The sequence below is a fragment of the Ahaetulla prasina genome, chromosome 1, assembly GCF_028640845.1.
Source record: "Ahaetulla prasina isolate Xishuangbanna chromosome 1, ASM2864084v1, whole genome shotgun sequence".
In the NCBI taxonomy this organism is placed as follows: Eukaryota; Metazoa; Chordata; class Lepidosauria; order Squamata; family Colubridae; genus Ahaetulla; species Ahaetulla prasina.
Genome location: NC_080539.1, coordinates 95,557,422 through 95,573,675, shown reverse-complemented (window position 1 = coordinate 95,573,675; position 16,254 = coordinate 95,557,422). Strand labels below are relative to the sequence as shown.

Here is a 16,254-nt window from a genome sequence, read left to right as displayed (position 1 = left end):
TATTTGGAAACCCGCCTCTATTGAAAAACATGTCCCTAACACAAGGAATGACACCAGAACCCACACTCACGAGATCCACACAGGATGTCACCACCACACATCCACCCAGAAAGCAGACCCAAACCCACACTGATCAGGAAGCACGACCAAGGACCAGAAGCCAGACTGCAGCTGCAACATTAGCCATTTCAAACCCCTCCAATCCATACATGCAGCAGACTGACACCCACCATGAAGATGTAGCATGACCACGAACATGAAGCCAAACAACAGCAATGCAGCTCACCAGCTCAAATCCCCCTGGAACTCAGACTAATCTGAGCACAACCAAGCCACCACCCAAACAGGACACACCCCCAGCCAATCAGAACACAGCCAAGCTCCCACCCAATCAGTTCAAACCCCCACTAGCAGTTAAAAGGAAGAAACAGCTGCGATCACACATTGCTCCTAGAAGCACGAAGCTAAAGCCTGAAGATGACGAATGAGACTTCATCGAAACGTTGCCAAGACACTTAATTTTACGTGGGAGAAAACCCGAATAATCAAAGACCTCCATAGTAGAACCCGCAAAAACCTCAGAAAATACATATATATGTGTGTGTGTGTGTGTGTGTGTGTGTGTGTGTATTTTCGTAGGTTTTCATGAGTATAGATATGTAGGTCTTGCCATTTTTGGGTCTTTTCCTGTGTAAGGTTGAGAGTATCTTGGTGACGTTTCGACGAGGTCTCACTCATCAGGCTGGTGTCTTCGGCTTCGTGCTTCTCGAGCAAAGAGTGGTCGGAGCTGCCATCTCTCTATAAATACTGGTGGGGAGGTGGGGAGTGTTGCTGTGAGAGGGTTGATTGGCTGTGTGGTTGCATCTTGATTGGTAGATGGAGTGGGTGTTTGCAGATTGGTCGAGGTGGAGTGTTGCTGTGAGCGGGTTGGTTGGCTCTGTGGTTGCATCGTGATTGGTAGATGGAGTGGGTGTTTGCAGATTGGTCAGCTGTTTCCCACAGATGAAACACAACCACCATCCAGAAGCCAGACCATGCTGACACCACTGGCTGCTGCACCCCCCTCCAATCCCCACACAAAGCAGGCTGACACATACCAGGAACACATGACAGGACCTCGGACTCGGAGCCAAACCAGGGCCCAGGATGCTGCATCACAGCCATCTGCTCAAAACATCACATCACAGAACTTCAGAGACCACAACACCAAAGCTCAGGAACAAAAGACCAGGACCACACCCACACAGGATGCTACGAAACAGCTGACCAATCTGCAAACACCCACTCCATCTACCAATCAGGATGCAACCACAGAGCCAACCAACCCGCTCACAGCAACAGTCCCCACCTCGACCAATCTGCAAACACCCACTCCATCTACCAATCAAGATGCAACCACACAGCCAATCAATCCGCTCACAGCAACACTCCCCACCTCCCCACCAGTATTTATAGAGACGGCAGGTCCGACCACTCTTTGCTCGAGAAGCACGAAGCCGAAGACACCAGCCTGAAGAAGATGAGTGAGACCTTGTCGAAATGTCGCCAAGATACTCTCAACCTTACACGGGAAAAGACACGAAAATGCCAAGACATACATACATACATACATACATACATATGTATATACACATACATATATATACCGTATATACTCGAGTATAAGCCGAGTTTTTCAGCATGTTTTTTGTGCTGAAAAACGTCCCCTCGGCTTATACTCGAGTATATACGGCTTATACTCGAGGTTTTTTTTCTTTTCTTTTTTTCACATTATACCAGATGGTGCAAACTTGGCGGGCTTTTGCATTAGCGCGGGGAAGCCCTGCCGGTGCAGTGAGAGGGCGGAGCGGGGGAGCCGCCAGCCTTCTCGGCTGAGGGAGGGAGGGGTTCCCCGACCGGTAGCTGCCTCATTTCCCACCCTCGGCTTATACTCGAGTCCCCAGTTTACCCCAGTTTTTTGGGGTAAAATTGGGGACCTCGGCTTATACTCGGATCGGCTTATATTCGAGTATATACGGTACATACATATTTAAAAATAGCATTTTAAAAAATAATTTAAACATCTGCTGCTGTATAGCTGGACATGTTCTAATTTCTTTAGTTTATTTGAATTGAACTTAGTAAAGTGTATTCAATTTTGCATTCTCAGCAAATGCTTAGAAAATTATTTTAAACAACTTTCAACTGAATAAATAATTCAACTAAAATATTTGGTAAGGAAAAAATATGAAAATGCTTAGTGGTACTTAAAGCTAAAATCAAATAAGTTCAGATTTTCACTTTGAAATTGTTTGAAAGCCTGACTCAATAGGAAATATTTTTCTTCTAAAATATATATTAAGAATGAAAACTAAAAAGGAAACTAAAATTCTTTTGATTTTAGAATATCTGAAAAACTTACTTTCTCTAGAAAGAGTTTTGAAATTCTAGATTTCTCTAGAAGAACATAATTTCCAGCTGCTAAATTTTTCTTACCCTTTTTACAAATTTATAACATTACTAATAAATTTTTACAAAATAACATTTTCCACCCCAAAAAAATAAACTAGTAGAAACATTTGGAAATTTCTTCCTTAGGGACGTCTCCTTGGAACAAGAATTAAAAGACTCTTCCTCATGGGATATTCAAGTGTGTCCCTTCAGTCCATGAAAAACGCACCCACATAATTTGCAGGGACCTGACAGATGTGATCTGCTCTGTTTTACTAGTGAGGCTACTCAAGGGTCCTGTTTTTGCAACTTTGCTGTGCCACAATTTCAGAGCAGATTCCTCAGGCTATGTTTCCTCTCCCACCCAGCATTCCCAGCTCTTGGGGGGAATAACTGTTGATTGCTTTCTCTAAAGTGTGGTGGGTGAGGTTTGGTGAATGTGGACGGATCCCTGGGATTCAAGCTTTAGCCACCATTCATGTTATGACAGATTGCCAGCATAGAAATGCACCACAACAGTAAACTGTCACTCAGGCCAGGGCGTCCCCAACCCCCGGACCATGGAGAGGCACCAGACCACTCCATGGCATGCCAGAAATTGGGCTGTGTAAACAACGAAAGCCCCATCCGTGAGATGAAGGCAGCACATGAAAACACAGCCCCTCCGGTCCGTAGAAAAACCTCTCCTCTGTTTGCCCAGAAGGCCACTGACTGAGGCTGAACATGGGTCAGAATTGATGTCACAATTGATATGTGCTGTGCCAGTGTTCTGGAAGATCAGTAAGGTGAGCTTTCTCTCATTTTGTCTCAATACATCTTCCATTATAGACTGGCTAATTGGGCTAAACTTGGTCTGAGGTTTGCCTCAGAACCGATAGGCAGGTTTACTGACTTCCTGTCACCTGGGCTAGAAGAGGAAACTGGCCCCGAACACAACAATTTCATCCCAGCTCCTAAATAAATAAACTGGCAAGAACGCTACAAGTGAATGTCAGAATTAGCAATGAATGGCTACATTTAACAACAGCATTTGACAACAACCGGATGTATCTCACAAAGATAATGCATTTTAAATGTTGGTAGAGTAGGCAAAATGACACTGCTTCTTTCCCAAAATAATAACAGAAAGCATTGCTATGGAAAACGCTTTGGCAGAATTGAATGCAAATAGGATGGGGCTAGGAATGTATCCATTTCTTAGTGCAATTGGCTTGATCTTTTAAAACAATCCTTTTTTAACCATAGAACATGTCCTCAATATCAACGCTGATGGTTTTCCAGAACATATAAATACAGGTAGTCCTTAACTTATGACCACAATGGAGCCCAAAATTTCTGTTGTTAAATTAGACGTTTTTAAGTGAGTTTTGCTGCATTTTACAACCTTCCTTGCCAGTTAAGTGAATTGCTGCGGTTATTAACTTAGTAACATGGTTGTTAAGTAAATCTGATTCCCCATTGATTTTGCTTGTCAGAAGGTTGCCAAAAGTAACCACATTACCCTGAGACACAGCAACAGTCATAAATATGAATCAGTTGCCAAGCATCTGAATTTTGATGACATGATCATGGGGATACTGTAAAGATTGTAACTGTGAAAAAGTAATAAGTCACTTTTTTCAGCACTGTTGTAACTTTGAACGGTCACTAAATGAACTGTTGTAAGTCAAGGACTACGTGTATAGATGAAGCCCACATAATACCTGAACAGAATTTGCACCTTAAATGAGTAGGTGATGTTGTATCCTGTGATCCAAAGCAAAAGGATCATAGATGTAGGGGCAACAGAAGAGGCACGTCCATACTCACTTTAGCCTTTCAACAGAAATTGGTAGGTGGCCAAGATTTTGAAGATTGTAGACACACCCATAATTGTATTGGGAAAGACAGAAAACAGTGTTTTAAAATTGGATGCAGCTAAGAATTAAGAGTGGGCTGAGAGGAGACAAAGGCTGCATCACGAGAACGATTGAAAAAGAAAAGAAACAATAACATTTTCCATTTAATTAGCCGTAAAAACATAAAAAGGCCAGGCAAGGCATATTTATTCCATTATTTTCTTTCCCATAAAGGCCAACCAGCGACAGAGGGAAACCTACAAGCAGGACATGACTGCAGTAGCATCCTTCTCATTAAGTCCTTCAGCCACTGACATTGATTCTGAGAAAGAGTATGTATCCTGAGTGGAAGCTACTAATTGTCTCATAGGCTTGGAAGCATGCTTCTGTTTCACTTCCTAGAAAATATTAATGCTGTTCAAGTTCAGGGCAAAAAAATATCCTTGTTATTAGCTTTTTGTTCTTGATAACCTCCTGCATTTACCATTCAGCTCAAATAGGTAGGAAAAAGAAGAAGTAAACCAAGCCGAAGTGCAATATCCTTAGCTTGGCAGGTCACAACCTTGAAAGACCTGCTTTAAGTCAAACATAACAAGAAAAGGCAGATAAGTGTGGACCATTTTTCTCCTGGGAATTGAGAAAAGTGGAAAAAGGAGACTAATGCACTCCACAGAAGGTGCAGCTGCTATTTCATGCTACTGATTGTTTGGGCCATGACAGGTCCATCGATGCAGACAATTGCAATGTAAAACCATACTTTTCTTTTACGATTTCCAAAGTATGAGAGGTAGGTAGGTAGGTAGGTAGGTAGGTAGATACATAGATAGATAGATAGATAGATAGATAGATAGATAGATAGATAGATAGATAGATAGAAAGAAAGAAAGAAAGAAAGAAAGAAAGAAAGAAAGAAAGAAACTTTGTCACTTTTTCAATAAAAGCAGAATTTTCTGCAACCTGCATCCTTTTTGTATTTATTCCGGATATTTTGTATGATTTATTTCCTCTATGTTAATGACTAGCAACAGATTAAAAATGTTCTTCTCATTAAAAAAAAGGTGAAATGTTGAATTCAGTGTTTATCACAGATGTTTGTGCTAGAATAGAATAGAATAGAATAAAATAGAATAGAATAGAATAGAATAGAATTTTTTATTGGCCAAGTGTGATTGGACACACAAGGAATTTGTCTTGGTGCATATGCTCTCAGTGTACATAAAAGAAAAGATGCGATTCATCAAGGTACAACACTTACAACCACTTAATGATAGTCATAGGCTACAAAAATAAGCAATCAGGAAATGGAACCTGACCAATTCTGTCTGGGCTGAGAAGCTTACCTCTAGGCCAGTGGCCCCCAACCTTTTGGGCACCAGGGACTGATTTTGTGGAGAGGTTTTTCTGTGGACCAGAGGGGGTGTGGTTTCACATGCTGCCTGCATCCTGCGGATGGAGCTTCGCTTGTTTGCATGGCCTGGTTTCTGGAATGCCGCAGACCAGTGCCAGTCTATGGACCAGGGGTTGGAGACTCCTGCTCTAGGAAATGTCAGAATTGTAAAATAGCCAATGACAAAAACACTTTTGTACTGCTGCCAAGGAAACTACCTGGTCCCGTCATGAAGGTACCAAGACGTGTGTTCAACCTGAAGAAGCTTTACTTACTTTTGGCAAAGTGCAAACAAAATTAGAAACCATAAATCTTAGCATTCAATCCTTTCACACTGTTCTTATTGCTTGTATGGCACAGACAAGATGCTTGGATGATTCACTAGAAATGTCCAGAATCTTAATGTATGCATCACTGCTATCAGATTCAACAAAGCCCAGATTCTGCTAAACAGGCATAAGATAGCTTGATAACATAGGAAAGATACAAATTCAACTAGAAACAACGGCTGAGCCTCCTTCCTATACAATTCTATTATGGGATTCCACTAATCAGCTCTCTGGCCAAACCAATGTCTAAATTGTTGGTTTTTCTTGCTTTTGATATCACTATGTTTGTCCTTGGACACACACATCCTCAGACACACACATCCTCAGGCTCCTGCTCCTTTTGTCAAAATGATAAAAAGTGTCACACTATCAACTGCCGATTTTGGACTTACATTCAACATTCTCCAGTTTATGCACAAGAGACGTGCTCATATCACAACTGAGACATGCTGTGTTAATTAGACTGACCTGTTTGACCCCCTCTCTTCTGACCTGAGGATGCCATTGTCCCAAATTCACAGGCGGTGGATATTTGCAGAACCTATGCCATTAATTTGGACTCAGCTAAAAGGCATGTCAAGAGATATTTATCACATGGATAAAGTGAATCCTTCTGCTAAGGCGACCATCAAATGAATAGGATGTTCTGCTAACGACAAGTCAAATCACATGTAGTTGTGAACCATTGCATCAACCTAGAACATGCTTATAATGTTTTATGTTGGAAATGTAAAGGTTCAAATCATTTTACCCAAGTGTGCAGTACAAAGTTCTTAACCTGAACCAAGAGTATAGACTTGGATTATGCTCAATGACAACATAAACTCTCAAAACTGTTTATGGTGAAGTGAGGTATAGTACACAGACAAAATTGGAGATCAGCTTCAAATCTTCATTGATTCTAAGGCAAACACCATGCTACAGGGGGTTGCTGAACAACTAGGGGTGGCTATCAAAACACTACTATCTGCCTTTGCGATATCTCATGTGAAGTCAAAAGATACCGACTTCAGGTTCCTCATAATCATTGACAATCAGCCACTGCTACTTAATCAGCATGATTCACATTGCCATAAATTTCATACACATGATACATATAGCCAGAATTCACCCCAAAGCCAGAATATAAAGGGGATTTAATTCAGGTGTACTAAAACTGGGTTGCTTTCCAGGAAAATATTACAACCACAGATGTAATACAGATTTGTATACAGGAAAATTCCTTTTGCTATCGTTAGTAGCTTAAAGCAGGGGTCTCCAACCTTGGAAACTTGAAGCCTGGAGGACTTCAACTCCCAGAATTCCCCTGGCTGGGGAATTCTGGGAGTTGAAGTCTGTCAGGGTTCAAGTTGCCAAGGTTGGAAACCCCTGGCTTAAAGGGTCATGGAAAAAACATAGAAGTGCATGGAGTGACAAGGTGTCTAGCATGGGTAAATGGTATGCAACTCTTGGGGGTGTCCAAAAGATTTCAACAAAGCATTCAAAGGGAAACAATTCCCCACACAAGCAGAAAAGACTATCAGAGGAGCCAAAAATAAAAACTATCCCACTATATCTTCACCATCTCAGATGAGAAGGATTAAGATTAATAAATATCCCTAGATGCAACGTGAACATAGCTATGCACACTGAACTCCCCATTGAGGCAGTATTGTTTAATTATATTATCTTTTTGTCATCAAATCAACACAGTGAAATAGTCTAAGAAAAGAACCACGAATGTTTTGAAAATATCGAAGAATTGCACATGATGATCTGACAACTGCTGCTTCTACAAAGTAGAGCATGATGACCTTCTAAAGAAGGTGATGGAGAGTCCTCTGGCAATGGGTGTTTCAACAAAGACAAAATACAGTTTATAGAATAGAATAGAATAGAATTTTTTATTGGCCAAGTGTGATTGGACACACAAGGAATTTGTCATTAAATTTTATTAAATTTATTAATTTAATAAAATTTTATTTTAAAAAATAATTTTAATAATTTTAATTTTAACAAATTCATTAATGAATTTATCATTAAAAAAAGAGAGGGCTGTAAAGCACTGTGAAGCAATATATAAGTCTAAGTGCTACTGCTATCATCAATGAAGTGAGCTACGTGGGACATATCATCACTAAAGTAATGTGAAACTGGGTAAGAACTAAGTGGAGGTCATAATCAAGATAATAACCAGCATTTGAACACAAAAAGAGATGCAGCCTAGTCAGGGCGTCCAGAGATCATAAACTCCAAAGATATCAATTGTGAATCCTATTCATAGGGTGTTTATCCCAAATAGAACTCATCTAGGAAAAAAACAAGGTATTCAAGAAGAGATTTGGCCGCTACTATGGGTACATCAAGGGACACGGTGGCTCAGTGGCTAAGATGCTGAGCTTCTCGATCAAAAGGTGGGCAGTTCAGCGGTTCGAATCCCTAGTGCCGCATAATGGGGTGAGCTCCCATTACTTGTCCCAGCTTCTTCCAACCTAGCAGTTCAAAACCATGTAAAAATTGCAAGTAGAAAAATAGGGACCATCTTTGGTGGGAATATAACAGCATTCGTGCACCTTTGGCATTTAGTCATGCCGGGCACATGACCATGGAGACGTCTTTGGACAATGCTGGCTCTTCGCCTTTGAAATGGAGATAAGCACCGTCCCCTAGAGTCAGGAACGACTAGCACATATGTGCAAGGGGAACTTTTATGTTGTACGGGTACATCTGAGAGTCCAGCATAATCCTTAGAAAACATCAGATGCAAGATTCATTTTCCCCTCTCTTAACTAAGGCTCAGGAGGAACTGATACATGTGTCCATTGTGGCAAACAATTGTCTTGGAAAGATGAGTAAATATGATTACTTAACAAGTATAAAAGCTACGATATGAGTCAACTGTAAAGGCTGAGCTTCACCAAGAGTCAAGTATTTAGTAACTACCTACTCTGCACTGATAACACTGTCGAAGTCAAGAAAAACAGATACACTTCAGAATTGAAAAAAGGCAGATGTGATGTTTGTTACTGCACCTTTAAGAAATGGGCTGCAATACAATTTCCTGTGGTTCTTTTGCCTGCTGAGTTTTTTTTAAAAAAAACTTTTCCTATACCCAGTTTAAAGAAGTATCTGATTTGAGAATCTGCTGGTAAAATGCCCCAACAGAAAATAAGAACACTTTTTTTTCAGAGAATATAGTTATACTATGCACATATATTTCATCTTCATCTATTTTGATGTCATTGAAACATAATGTTTCAAGAACACTAATGCCCTGCCTTCCTAATCTCTTTTAGGGAGAACAATTCTATATAGCATAATTATGTAATTATATAGCATAATTATGCAGTAGAAATTCATTCCACAGAAACAGCTAAAGAGAACCATTGTAGTGTCGTGGGTAAGGATTAGGACTGTGGCTTAGTTCATCTCAGCTACACAAATTCACTTGGTGAGTTTCAACAGTCATCCTCTCAGCCTAACTCACACTGCTGTTACATGGCAAAAATGGAGGAAGAAGTGCTACAGCTGTCCTCAACTTGTGGAAGACATCCCGAAGAAATGTAGTAGTACCCAGAGATATCAGATATCAGAAAACCTGAGAAATGTTTTGAGAAGTTTAGATAAACAGTCCAGTGGCTCAGATAAATATGTCAAATAGCAAGAGTGCCAAAGAAACTTTTGAAATAAGGTAATCACATTCAGATAATAGAAAAAACAAAGTGGAAAGAGGTCTGCACTGTCTTTAAAAGTTATGGACTCCATAACAGTGATTTCTAAACATTTCCATTCCTTCCATTATTATTTGAAGACAATTGCATAACCCAAAGAATCTGCAGTATAATGCCTATAGGCACCGTAGCACAATGACCCATCTCAGCAGTGTCGATAGGCCCCATATTATTTTTTTAAGGCTGAAATATCATGAGATTGCCAAATCTCAAAATAGCTTTCCTACCTGAAATTTTGCAAAACGCTTCAATTGTTCAAAAGATTTGGTAATTTTCCAACATTTATGCCATTTTATTTTTTCATAAAATCTCATTGTGTATCATGAATTGCCTTTAGTTTTGGCAATACAGGTTGGGAGTTATTGCTTTAGAATACTCCAATAAAAAATGCAGACCGTGAAAATAATAAGCTGAATATCAATGCTTTTTTCCTGTGTTATGGGAGATACACTTCCTGCATCCTTTTTAGAGATACTATCCTAGGAGCCATGGTGGTGCAGTGGTTAGAATTGCAGGCTAATTCTGCTGACTGCCAGAACCTCACTGGCTCAAGGTTGACTCAGCCATCCATCCTTCTGAGGTTGGTAATGAGGACCCAGATTGTTGTGGGCAATATACTACCTTGTTTCTCCTCATATATATGTTTATATATTATATAATCTTTTGTGTTATGCTTGTGTATATTGTTATGACAAAATTAATTAAATAAATAAATAAAATAAAATAAAATATGCTGACTCTGTAAACTGCTTAGAGAGGTGCTGTAAAGCACTATGAAGCAGTATATCAGTCTAAGTCAGGGGTGAAATGCTCCCGGTTCAGACCGATTCGCCCGATCCAGTAGCGATCATGGCGGGTGGTTCGGAGGACCGGTAGCAAAAAACCCTGGCCCTGCCCCCTGCCTCTGCTGAGCTGCACTATCAGCAGAGGTTTTTTTTTTACTTTTAAAAGTTTTTCTTCAGCCGAAAACATGCCTTTAAAAGTAAAAAAAAAGGCCTTTGTGGATCCTGCGGCTCAGCTGAGATCAGCAGAGCCTTTAATCTCTTTTTTTTAACAACCTCTTCCGAAGAGGTTGAAAAAAAATGTTTTAAAAGGCTCCTCTGGTGATCCTAGATGAGTTCCTCATCACCAGAACTTTTAAAAACATGTTTCCTACAAGCTCTTCAGCCGAAGAGCTTGTTAAAACAATTATTTTAAGAGGTTCTGGGCTGATAAGAGGAAACTTCAGCTGAGATCATCAGAGGAGCTTTTTAAATCTTGTTTTCCTCTGGCGATCCCAGATGCATTTCCTGATCCTCACAGGCTTTTAAAATCATTTTTTAACAGCCCCCACTTACAAGAGCCCCCACCCATGCCCACCCAATGCCCCCTCCTCACTTACCTATAATTCTTGCTCCTTTCATGCTTTACTTCAGCTACTGTGATCAACTGACTATGCCTACCTAAAATCCATCTCCTCGTGAGCAACTCAATCTGCCTGCTTTGCTGGCTGAGGAACTCTGGGAGTTGAAGTCCACAAACCTTAAAATTACTAAGGTTGAAGACCCCTGATCTAAATAAATAAATAAATAAAATAATAAAATATTTGTGCAGCTTTCTGAGATTTGGTGTGTTTCTGTAGTGTTTCACTCTAACTACACAAACACACAAAATCTCACAAAGCTGTATGTGGCATTTTGTGTGTGTGTGTGTGTGTGTGTGTGTGTGTGTGTGTCAGTTGTTTGTGTGTGTGTAAAGTGTGAAAGTGTGAGGTTCCTGCTTGTTGCAGGGGCCATTTTGGGTGAAGTGCAGCTGCTTTTACATTGTGTGTGAGTCAGTTGTGTTGTGTTGTGTGTGTGTAAAGTGTGAAAGTTGGTTTTTGGTACCTCTTATTGTTTTGTATACTTTGTTTATTATTTTTATTACTTATTGTTATTGGCCATGCCCACCCAGTCATCTGACCACCAAGCTACGCCCACCAATTAAGCCATGCCCACAGAACCGGTAGGGAAAATTTTTAGATTTCACCCCTGGTCTAAGTGCTATTGCTATTGTTGTCTAGCATCACCTTTCTATCCTGTTTGTTCAAATACACACTCATATTCCTAGAACAGTACCAAGAGTTGTCTATAAGTCCATTTGGCTTCTTTGTAAGTAGCAGTGCTTCGAGAAAAGCTCTCTTTATTGATTAAACTCAAAGTAGAATATATCCTAGAAGAATATTAGTACAAAGAGTCAATAGCAACTTGCTTGTAATTTCTTAAATTTAAGAATCCCAGTCAACAGCCTGATTGAGAATTAAATGGAAGTATTGGATTTTTCCAACTAAGAGCAAATGTATTGAGCAAGACAGGCAAGACTGATGTTTTTATACCTAATGCTTTCCTTTGTGGCATTGCCTATGTTTAGAAGAAGCATTATGTTCTGCAACTATATTCCTCATTTTTGAGATGGGAATTATCGGGAAAATAAAAATGAAACTTCTATAGTAAACCTAGTGAAGTTATAACTCAGGCGACCCTCTGGCTTTTAGCAAAAAGTGGGATGGGATAAAGTATCATTTAGGCAAAATTTGCTGGTGTCTCAAAATTGGCCCTTTTGACACTGATGACATCTATATGTATTATAAATAGGTCTGATTTATGCAGGGACAATGTGAGAACTTCCACATATCTCACGTAGCTTCAAAAATATTTTATTTTATTTTTATTTTTATAAATATTTTATCTACTACCTTTCAACAAAATTTCCAAAGTAGTTAAAAGTGACACGTTGTCACACAGGCATGAGAAACACAAAATGTGGAACCTAGGAAGATCTTAACAATGAGTCACGCTGAAGAGACTGCCAAATTGAGGAACAGTTGTGTGAAGCTTTGCTGTCCCAACACTCATGAAGAGAACATTTCTGATCATACGCTGATCAAATTCTATTACCCACTGAAATTTATTCATACTTTTCGCTCACATAAAATACAATTTGTTGGAAAACTCTTCCATGAATGCTTAATCTTAGCTAATCTGTTTTTTTTCTAAAGGGATCATAAAGGAATCTACTTTTCTAATTTCAATCTAAAATTACAGTCCTATGAACATCCATCTGGAAATAACTCTCCGTGAACTCAGTGTGGCTCATTTGAATAAATATGCAAGAGAAGGGAGACAGGAAGCAGAAGGCAAATTTCAGATAACACAAAATGAAATGAAATAACCCCGCTGATATTAACTTCCCAATAAATTCCATGTTACTATTTCTGAGTAAACTACCTACCAAAACACATGATAGAATATTATGACAATGATTTACATTTATAGGCTGCTGAACCCCTAAGGACTCTCAATAAGAGAAGATAACTCCACCTGCAGTGGGCACTGGATGGATTGAGCAGCTGTTGTTGATGGTCCCAAGCCTGGATAAAGGAGGAGGGTTAGGCATAGGGCTAGCAACCCTACCCTATAAAAAAACTGACTCCTATAGAAACAGCAAGTAGAAACCAAAACCACGCTTGAAACCTGGGTATCAATATTGACCCATCCTTGATGATGGTGCTGAAGCACCCAGGGCAGGAGGGCTTGATGTTGAATGCCAAAACTACCGCAAGAATAAGAAAAGATACATAAGGAAAAAAAGAACATCCTGGTAAAAGCCCACAAATTAATGAATAGAATAGAATAGAATAGAATAGAATATTTTTATTTATAGACCGCCCTTCTCCCGAAGGACTCAGGGCGGTGTACAGCCAAGAATAAAATACAGAAAGAAAACAACAATACAAAACTAAAAACAACCCTTTAAAAACCTATTTGATATGGCTACTTATAGATAAAATATTACCCTCTAAAATTTACAAAAAATTTAAAACCCATAAAATCAATTTGATAATTTAAAATTTAAGCGAGTCCAGCAAGACGAAATAAGTAGGTTTTAAGGTTTTAATGAAAACCACATATAAGATTAACCAAATCAAACCATTACCAAACCATGAATGAATCAAGGCTTTCTGTTTATAGAAACATTTATTAAAATAAATGAACAAATTCAGAACAGGTTGGAGACTCATAAGAAAGGCTGAACGCCAAAGAATTGAGGCCTTTGAACTATGGTGCTGGAGAAGACTCCTGAGAGTCCCATGGACTGCAAGGCGAACAAACAAGTCAGTTCTAGAGGAAATCAACCCTGACTGCTCTTTAGAAGGCCAGATCCTGAAGATGAAACTCAAATACTTTGGCCACCTAATGAGAAGGAAGGACTCACTGGAGAAGAGCCTAATGCTGGGAAAGATTGAGGGCAAAAGAAGGGGACGACAGAGAAGGAGGTGGCTGGATGGAATCACTGAAGCAACAGGCGTGAGCTTAAATGGACTTCAGAGGATGGCAGAGGACAGGAAGACCTGGAGGAACATTGTCTATGGGGTTGCGATGGGTGGGACATGACTTTGCAACTAACAACATCAACAACTCTGAGTATACATGCCTCTAGGAACACTAGAATAACAAGAATCGTTATCAGAAAGTAAGATTCTGTGACGGACATTTACAAATATATTGTAATTGAATGCTTAATAGGCTTTTTTTGGGGGGGGGGGAAACACACCCACTGGCCCACATTAAGTCTGAACATGATCCCTGATGTAGGCATTTAAAATAGTACCTAACAGCAACTCTGGAGTGATCTGTAACACAACAGGAAACTATGGGTAAAAGTGGTAGCTTTTGATCTCCTCTCTTAAAAGTTAGTTTGAAAGAAAAGGTTTTGAGCCACCTCTCTGTCTAAAACTGCTGGAGATTACAGCAATCTGAAACTACAAAAGGAAAAACAGCAGAGTAGATGGTTACAAATAAAGCCTGTTGATTCATCAGACTCTGCTATATCCTGGAGGGAAAGATGGAGATTCTGAAAGGAAAAATGCTATCGATCAAAGACCAGGCCCTTTCTTCCTTCCTTTGCATTTTGATACCAGCAGGGTGGTCAGTAATCCTGCTAAGGCAAGTTATGAAGCAGCCAAAATTTCAGATGCCACTTCGAATGAGTGGTAAGGGTGGTGGCAGATTTTGACTCCACCTTGCTAGACCCCTTGTTGCCTAGTCTTGCCTAATCAGAAACAACCATCCTGTTGGTTGTCTGTCTCTACAGCAGCCACTGTTCCCCCCCACCCTCATTCGACCTCTCTGGGTCCCTAAATGGATCCAAGTCTTTTCTCCAACTTCATGCATTCTCAGAAGAGCAGTCGGGGAGAAGGAGCTAAATAGTCTCAGCCAAGCAGAAGAAACTCCAATGGACTGACAAGGGCAGGAAATGTTTTCTTGGCTGACCTTAGGAATGACAAGGAAAAGCTCTGCACCCCACCTCCTCAGTTATAAGTGTGTGTGTGTGTGTGTGATATGTGGGCGGGGGTATCCACATCAAAGCTGCTACTCTAGGATTCATTTCTTTTCCTTCTCCTTCTGACCAATTCTATGATGTTTTTAAGAAGGGTTATTTTAAGGAAAGAATGCCAATTCCTTACAGAGAGTGGTGGAAAGGAGAGTGGTGGAGGAGATAACATTTGGAAAGGAAGTAAGGAGAGGAGAAAAGAGAAGAGAGGATGATTCTACAGCCGCTGAAGAGATTGGGGAAGGCAAAGCAAGTTCCAACACTGTATTATTTCCTGGTAAGAAGGGGTGGGGGTGGGGGAAAGGACGTTTGCACTTCTACGGAGCTTCCCCTGCTCTCCTACCTCCCCACCTTTCTTCCCCACCTCCCAATTTTTCCTTTCCTAAGGTCCTCTTTCAGCGCTTCCAATCTCTTCTGCCTCGGTCAGGTTCAAGTCCTTCGCTCCAGCCCCTCAGCATCTTCCCGCCGGCAGCCCCGAGCGTGAGGAGGGCAGGTCCAGGGAAGCCACCACGCCGAGCCTCTCCCCTGCCTCCCACCCCTTTCTGCACCGCCGGAGAGAAACAACATTTCCCCCCAACACACACACACATAGAGAGAGAACACATTAGCGCGTGCACGCGCGCGCACTCACTCACTTACACGCTCATCAAACACGCACACACAGAGCGCACCCAAGAACCCCAGGCGTGCACCTCTGGCCGCCCTCAGCCCCACCAGTTTCTCGCTTTCGCACTCCACGCAGATAGGCAGGCAGGCAAGCAGCCCCTCCCTCCCTGCCCCTCGCCTCCCTCGCGGTTCCCCTGGTCGAGATCGAGGTCTATCTCCAAAGCGCGGGTCTACAAAGCAGACATTTTGGTGCCAGCGATTTGTCCAAGGCGGAGGGTTGAAAGGAGAGAGAGAGAGAGGGAAGGAAGGAAGGAAGGAAGAAAAAAAAAAAAGAGCGGTCCATCTTACCCACCCCCGCCTGGTGGTGTGTGCTTGGCACTGAACGATCCCGGGGAAAAAGGCTGGTGCAGCTGGTCCCTAGCGGAGCTGGTTTGCTGCCATCCGCCCAACTTCAGCACCCAGCCGGCAGGGAAAGACAGAGAGAGCGAGAGAGAGAAAGAGAGAGAGGGAGAGAGAGAGAGAGGAAGGGAAAGAAGGAAGGAGGGAGGGAGGAAGGAAAGGAGGGAGAGGGGAAAGCGAGGAAGGGAGGGTGGGGAGCAGAG

General features: G+C 41.1%; 1 protein-coding gene across 5 annotated transcripts in view; it reads right to left on the bottom strand.

The window, feature by feature from the left end:
- Nucleotides 1-16,143, bottom strand: part of RGS17 (regulator of G protein signaling 17) — an 86,851-nt gene extending 70,708 nt beyond the window's left edge. For 2 of the 5 annotated variants that reach the window (XM_058169225.1, XM_058169269.1), the window contains exon 1: nucleotides 16,005-16,023. The gene's annotated coding sequence lies outside the window, so the exon portion shown is untranslated. Of the gene's footprint in view, nucleotides 1-16,000 lie in introns of all 5 variants that reach the window. The other 3 variants (XM_058169246.1, XM_058169236.1, XM_058169261.1) reach the window with 3 other exon arrangements.
- Between the last annotated feature and the right edge of the window lie 111 nt (nucleotides 16,144-16,254).